The sequence below is a fragment of the Triticum aestivum genome, chromosome 6D, assembly GCF_018294505.1.
Source record: "Triticum aestivum cultivar Chinese Spring chromosome 6D, IWGSC CS RefSeq v2.1, whole genome shotgun sequence".
Lineage (NCBI taxonomy): Eukaryota > Viridiplantae > Streptophyta > Magnoliopsida > Poales > Poaceae > Triticum > Triticum aestivum.
The window spans coordinates 121,852,320-121,860,808 of record NC_057811.1 but is presented as its reverse complement, the minus strand read 5'-3'; positions in this window follow the sequence as shown (position 1 = coordinate 121,860,808).

Sequence of the window (8,489 nt, the reverse complement as noted above, 5' to 3'; positions counted from 1 at the left end):
GGTCATCGTTGCAATTAATAGGAAGTAATAAAGAAAGAGAGGCTTCACATATAAATATACTATCTTGGACATCTTTTATGATTGTGAGCACTCATTAAAATATGACATGCTAAAGAGTTGATGTTGGACAAGGAAGATAGCGTAATGGGTTATGTTTTCTTATATCTGAAATAAAGTATATTGTCATGGATTATCCAACATGTTGAGCATGCCTTTCCCCCTCATGCTAGCCAATTCTTTACACCAAGTAGAGATACTACTTGTGCTTCCAAATTCCCTTAAACCCAGTTTTGCCATGAGAGTCCACCATATCTACCTATGGATTGAGTAAGATCCTTCAAGTAAGTTGTCATTGTTGTAAGCAATAAAAATTGCTCTCTAAATATGTATGATTTATTAGTGAGGGAGAAAATAAGCTTTATACGATCTTGTGATGTAGAAGTAATAAAAGCGACGGACTGCATAATAAAGGTCTATATCAAGAGTGGCAATATAAAGTGACGTTCTTTCGCATTAAGATTTTGTGCATCCAACCCTTAAGCACATGACAACCTCTGCTTCCCTGTGCGAAGGGCCTATCTTTTACTTTTATCTTCTACCTTATGCAAGAGTCATGGTGATCTTCACCTTTCCTTTTTACATTTTATCCTTTGGCAAGCACATTGTGTTGGAACGATCCTGATATATATATATCCAATTGGATGTAAGTTAGCATGAGCTATTATTGTTGACATTATCCTTGAGGTAAAAGGTTGGGAGGCGAAACTATAAGCCCCTATCTTTCTCTGTGTCCGATTAAAACTCCATAACCATAAGTATTGCGTGAGTGTTAGCAATTGTGAAAGACTAAATGATAGTTGAGTATGTGGACTTGCTGAAAAGCTCTTACATAGACTCTTTCCGATGTTATGATAAATTGCAATTGCCTCAATGACTGAGATTATAGTTTGTTAGTTCTCAATAAAGTTTCTGATTCATACTTGACATTGTGAATAGATTGTTACTTTATCATAAGAATTCATATGACAATATTCATATATGTTGCTGTTATAAGAATGATCATGATGCCCTCATGTCCGTATTTTATTTTATCGACACCTCTATCTCTAAACATGTGGACATATTTTTCGATTTCAGCTTTCGCTTGAGGACGAGCGAGGTCTAAGCTTGGGGGAGTTGATACGTCCATTTTGCATCATGCTTTGATATTGATATTTATCGCATTATGGACTGTTATTACACATTATGTCACAATACTTATGCCTTTTCTCTCTTATTTTACAAGGTTTACATGAAGAGGGAGAATGCCGGCAGCTGGAATTCTGGGCTGGATAAGGAGCAAATATTAGAGACCTATTCTGCGCAACTCCAAAAGTCCTGAAACTCCACGGAAGTTATTTTTGGGAATTATAAAAAATACTGAGCGAAGAAAATATCAGAGGGGGCCCACACCCTGGCCACGAGGGAGGGGGGCGCGCCCTACCCCCCTGGGCATGCCCCCTGCCTCGTGGGCCCCCTGGTGGCCTCCCGGTACCCATCTTCTTCTATATGAAGTCTTTCGTCCGAGAAAAATTCATAAGAAAGCTTGCGGGACGAAACTCCGCCGCCACGAGGCAGAACCAATCTAGGGCTCCGGCGGAGCTGTTCTGCCGGGGAAACTTCCCTCCGGGAGGGGGAAATCATCACCATCGTCATCACCAACGATCCTCTCATCGGGAGGGGGTCAATCTTCATCAACATCTTCACCAGCACCATCTCCTCTCAAACCCCAGTTCATCTCTTGTATCCAATCTTTGTCTCATAGCCTGAGATTGGTACCTGTAGGTTGCTAGTAGTGTTGATTACTCCTTGTAGTTGATGCTTGTTGTTTTACTTGGTGGAAGATTATATGTTCAAATCCTTAATGCATATTAATACCCCTCTGATTATGAACATGAATACGATTTGTGAGTAGTTACGTTTGTTCCTGAGGACATGGGAGAAGTCTTGCTATTAGTAGTCATGTGAATTTGGTATTCGTTCGATATTTTGATGAGATGTATGTTGTCTCTCCTCTAGTGGTGTTATGTGAACGTCGACTACATGACACTTCACCATTATTTGGGCCTAGAGGAAGGCATTGGGAAGTAATAAGTAGATGATGGGTTGCTAGAGTGAAAGAAGCTTAAACCCCAGTTTATGCGTTGCTTCGTAAGGGGCTGATTTGGATCCATATGTTTCATGCTATGGTTAGGTTTACCTTAATACTTCTTTTGTAGTTGCGGATGCTTGCATTAGGAGTTAATCATAAGTGGGATGCTTGTCCAAGTAAGGGCAGCACCCAAGCACCGGTCCACCCACATATCAAATTATCAAAGTACCGACGCGAATCATATGAGCGTGATGAAAACTAGCTTGACGATAATTCCCATGTGTCCTCAGGAGCATTTTCCTCTATATAAGAAATTGTCCAGGCTTGTCCTTTGCTACAAAAAGGATTGGGCCACCTTGTTGCACCTTATTTACTTTTGTTACTTGTTGCTCGTTACCAATTACCTTATCACAAAACTATCTGTTACCGATAATTTTAGTGCTTGCAGAGAATACCTTACTGAAAACCGCTTGTCATTTCCTTCTGCTCCTCGTTGGGTTCGACACTCTTACTTATCGAAAGGACTACGATAGATCCCCTACACTTGTGGGTCATCAGGTCACGGCGAAGAAGATAGGGGAGATCAAACCGCTCCTGGACCCTTGGGTTCCTTGTAATGATGTTATTAGTTGAGTCAAGAATGGTCTTGAACGAATCTGCCATGCTAGCCGAGGTGATGACGTCGCACCGATCAATGATTCCTCCACCACGTCATCTTTCAGATCGGGGCAAGAATAACGGGGTCATTTCCGGCCTGTTCCCTCCATGGAGAAGATGATCGAACAATGGCAGAAGGAAGGGTGGAGGCAAATGGAGGGAGGAAGAGCGTGCGACAGCAGTTCCAAATCGAGAGGGAAAGGTGAAGAGGCGGTGGACGGTTGCCACGGTACAAGAAGAGGCTAGTGGGGAGCGAACAATTGCCACAGAGGTCAGACACTGACGACAAGGCCGAGTGAACCGCATGCCGTATATCGCACACACCTTGATCTGGCTGACCGTTTCTTTTGTGTTGCCTAATCACAAACAGTTCATCCGAGTGAACCGTATGCTGTACATCACACACACCTTCATATGGCTGCCCATTTCTTTTGTGTTGCCTAATCACAAACAGTTCATCCGAGTGAACCGTATGCTGTATATCGCACACACCTTCGTATGGATGCCCGTTTCTTTTGTTCCTCCTCATCGCAAACAGTTAATTGAACTGAACCGTATGCCATGCATCGCACACGCAACTAAAATCCGGACCATGTTTGATGCATCCGTCATCACAAACGTTTTGCACCTTTTTTGACGGGTTTTTTACACCACCGTTTGCGATTATTGCATCGCCCACAGTTTCATCGAAGGGTCTCTGATCGTAGTGTCGCGTTAGCAGCATCCTGCAGTAGTGGTCGTCCATTCCGTCGATGTCTTCGGAGGCGTAATCTAGCATGTCGGTTAAGTCTTTGACAGTGGCTACTAAGTGGGTGGTGGGTGGGACGCAAAATTCCCAGCGCTCAGCCCCTAGTTCAGACTGGTCGTGGTTCGGAAGTGATACTTCTGTGATGGCGAGGGATCGCATCAAGTCCAATGCCTCGCTTAGGGGCAAAGGCCGGACGGGGAGTCGAGGGCCTGCGGGGCTGGGCATGGCAGGTTCTACCAGGCTGTACTCGCTAGACGTAGACCTTGAGAGTCCGGGGTCGACATCAGAGGAGAGTTCGGCTCTCCGATGACAAGGAGAGTCCTGCTTGATCCCAGGCTCGCCGAAGACATAGTTGCCTCTAGGTCTTCGAGGAATAGCTCTGTGGTACGAGAGAGTCCGGTGGGTTCTAAATTCCCATCCTCGGACGAGGTGATCTTCTTGGGATCTACAGCCAGAGCAGGGCTGATAGTTGGTCTTTGAGTGGAGCCTGATGATGGGCCTGATGGGTTCCCTTCTTGGAGATATGGAGCGGGATCAAGTCTCCTCGGACATCGGAAATGTAACTCAAGCTCCCAAATCTGATCTGATGACCCGAGGCATAGTTGTCGATCTGTTCAAGGTGGCCAACTGAATTGGCACGCAATGCGAAGCCGCCAAACACGAAAAATTGACCGGGGGAAGGTTTCCCCAGAAACAGCATCGTTGGTGATGATTAAACGAGCCATAGAACCTTTTGCTGATGACACGGTGGAACTCCCAATGAAAGCACCAATGTCGGTGTCAAAACCGGCCAATCTCGGGTAGGGGGTCCCGAACTGTGCGTCTGAGGATCGAAGGTAACAGGAGACCAAGGGGACATGATGTTTTACCCAGGTTCGGGCCCTCTTAATGGAGGTAAAACCCTACGTCCTGCTTGATTGACTTTGATGAGTATAGAGGTTACAGGAGTTGATCTACCTCGAGATCGTAATGGCTAAACCCTAGATGTTTAGCCTGTATGAATTCTGATAGCCTCTACGGACTAAACCCTCATGTTTATATACACACCGGAGGGGCCTAGGGTTGTACTAAGTCGGTTTACAGAGGAAGGAAACTATACATCCGGACGCCAAGCTTGCCATCCACGCAAAGCAGAGTCCCGTCCAGACACGGGGGGGAGGCCTTCCACCTTGTATCTTGACGGCCCATTAGTCCAGCCCACATCACACAGCCCGGACACCCAAGGACCCCTTAATCCAGGACTCCCTCACTACTCCCTCCTCCCATGGTCGGCTGTGCTGCCGCGCAGGCCTCACCGCCCCACCCTACTCCCATCGCTAGCCTGGCCATCCCTCTACTCACCCACACCTGTTGTTATTCTCCAGCGATGGCAGATGAACCAGTAAACCCTCGTACTCCCCTCCACATGGGAAACAACTGTCGAGTCTTCCCTGGCTCCATGTCATTCCCTTCCTAGGCCTCGCCGTCGTCCACCGCCCTGGTGCTCTCGGTGCGGCGTGGTCAACGAACGACATCCATCGGAAGTGGAATGTACGTGGAGAGGCTGACAGCTGGGTCCACGGCCGCACGCAAGGAAATGCCTCCTTATTACGCGCAAAATAATGATTCCTCTACCTGACAGTTGGGACCCACCGAAAGGGCCTCTATATTTCACGAAAAAAGTGTTCCCCTCGCTGACAGCTCGGACCCACCAGCTATATCTTCGCACGCAAGGAAGTGCCTCCTTATTACGCAAAAAAAATTGAATACTCCCCCCACTAGCTGGGACCCGCCATAGTGGGAGGCTGACTTGTGAGCCTACTAAGTTGACGGGGACGGAGGGCTTTGTCAACTTAGTCAATATGAACGATTCTAGCTCCAGTGACCGTACGATGTCCATCCAACGGCCGTAGTGCTTCTTCAACCTCTGGTCTTCTTGCTCCAGCCGCCCAAACCAGCGCCGGTCGTGCCGCGTGCTCCTGCCTCCCGTGGCCAGCTGTGCTGCCGCGGAGGCCTCACCACCCCGACTACTCCCACCGCTGGCCAGGCCATTCCTCTACTCACCCACACCCCCTGTTATTCTGCGGCGACGGCAGCCTCACACCGCAGCCGAACCAGTGAACCCTCGTACTCCTCTCCGCGTGGGCATCCAGTGCCGCGTCTTCCCCGGCTCCGTGTTGTCCCCTTCCTAGGCCTCGCCGTCGTCCACTGCCCTCGTGCTCTCGGCATGACGTGGTCAATGTGGTCAACGAATGACATCCATTGGAAGTGGACTGTACGTGGAGAGGCTGACAGCTGGGTCCACGGTCGCACACAAGGAAATGCCTCCTTATTACGTGGAAAATAATGATTCCTCCACCTGACAGCTGGGACCCACCGGACAGGCCACCGTATTTCGCGAAAAAAATGTTTCCCCCCTGACTGCTGGGACCCACCAGCTACATCTTCGCACGCAAGGAAGTGTGTCCATATTACGGGCAAAAAAATGATTCGCCCCTGACTGCTGGGACCCACCAGCTACATCTTCGCACGCAAGGAAGTGCCTGACAGTCGGGACCCATCTGGTCGAAGTGTACGTAGCATTGTCATTCTGGTCGCGAATGTGTACGTACATACGATCGGTCTGTCTGCAGGCTGCAGCGATGAACCGTGGCCGTGTAAGGAAGGGCACATGTCGTAGTATAGGCGCCCATGTGTTGTAGTAGAGGCGCGCACGTAGCATGTACACGTACGTACAGCCAGGTGCTACCTCTTGAGCACTGCGTTGGTTTCCCCTTGAAGAGGAAAGGGTGATGCAGTAGAGTAGCGTAAGTATTTCCCTCGGTTTTTGAGAACCAAGGTATCAATCCAGTAGGAGATCACGCACGAGTCCCTCACACCTACACAAACAAATAAGAACCTCGCAACCAACGCGATAAATGGGTTGTCAATCCCTCAACGGTCACTTACGATAGTGAGATCTGATAGATATGATAAGATAATATTTTTGGTATTTTTATGATAAAGATGCAAAGTAAAATAAAAGGCAATAAAAATAGCTAAGTGTTGGAAGATTAATATGATGGAAAATAGACCCGGGGGCCATAGGTTTCACCAATGGCTTCTCTCAAGAGCATAAGTATTACGGTGGGTGAACAAATTACTGTTGAGCAATTGATAGAATTGAGCATAGTTATGAGAATATCTAGGTATGATCATGTATATAGGCATCACGTCCGCGACAAGTAGACCGACTCCTGCCTGCATCTACTACTATTACTCCACACATCGACCGCTATCCAGCATGCATCTAGAGTATTAAGTTCATAAGAACGGAGTAACGCTTTAAGCAAGATGACATGATGTAGAGGGATAAACTCATGCAATATGATATAAACCCCATCTTGTTATCCTCGATGGCAACAATACAATACGTGCCTTGCTGCCCCTGCTGTCACTGGGAAAGGACACCGCAAGATTGAACCCAAAGCTAAGCACTTCTCCCATTGCAAGAAAGATCAATCTAGTAGGCCAAACCAAACTGATAATTCGAAGAGACTTGCAAAGATAACCAATCATACATAAAAGAATTCAGAGAAGATTCAAATATTGTTCATAGATAAACTTGATCATAAACCCACAATTCATCGGTCTCAACAAACACACCGCAAAAGAAGATTACATCGAATAGATCTCCACGAGAATCGTGGAGAACTTTGTATTGAGATCCAAAGAGAGAGAAGAAGCCATCTAGCTAATAACTATGGACCCGAAGGTCTGAGGTAAACTACTCACACATCATCGGAGAGGCTATGGTGTTGATGTAGAAGCCCTCCGTGCAATGCCCCCTCCGGCAGGACGCCGGAAAAGGCCCCAAGAAGGGATCTCACGGGTACAGAAGGTTGCGGCGGTGGAATTAGGTTTTCGTGGATGCCTCTGTTGGTTTGGGGGTACGTAGGTATATATAGGAGGAAGAAGTATGTCGGTGGAGCAACATGGGCCCCACGAGGGTGGAGGGCGCGCCCAGGGGGGTAGGCGCGCCCCCTGCCTCGTGCTCTCCTGGTTGCTTTCTTGAGGTGGACTCCAAGTCCTCTGGATCACGTTCGTTCCGAAAATCACGTTCCCGAAGGTTTCATTCCGTTTGGACTCCGTTTGATATTCTTTTTCTGCGAAACACTGAAATAGGCAAAAAAACAGCAAGTTGGGCTGGGCCTCCGGTTAATAGGTTAGTCCCAAAAATAATATAAAACTGTATAATAAAGCCCATTAAACATCCAAAACAGAATATAATATAGCATGGAATAATAAAAAATTATAGATACGTTGGAGACGTATCACCAGGGTGCAAGAAAGTAAATACAACCACGTACGTACATACGGGTGGGGTATCGAACGCCTACTCGCGCATATGTATGGCCAGGGCTCGTGTACATGGCTGGGATGGAACAGAGAAACTGCATCATCGTGTTCATCGGTAGCCAACCGGCTTGGACGGAACAGGCGATGGAAACGAGGCCTGGCGTACCGCAGAACGGAGGAAACGGCCTTGTGTTCGACCGGCCACGGTCGAAACGGGATCCTGTTCATCGAGAGGCGTTTGGCGTACCGCAAAACGGAGGAAACAGACTTCTCTTGGACCTCCTACGGTCGAAACGGGGTCCTCTTGATCGGGAGGGGTGTGGCGTACCGCAAAACAGAGGAAACGGACTTGTGTTGGAGCGCTATGGTCGAAATGGGGGTCCTATTCATCGGGAGGTGTGTGGCGTACCGCAAAACGGGACTCCACGGGCTACTGTTCATCTCCACCGTCGACCTCCTCCAGCCTCCACCTGCGACTGTTCATCCACGGGCTCCTGTTCATCCAGCCTCCACTGCTCCTCCACCGGCTACTGTTCAACCAGCCCTCTCCACGGGCTCCTGTTCAACCACCCCTCCACGGGCTACTGTTCATCCAGCCCTCCACCGGCTACTATTCAACCAGCCCTCCATGGGGTC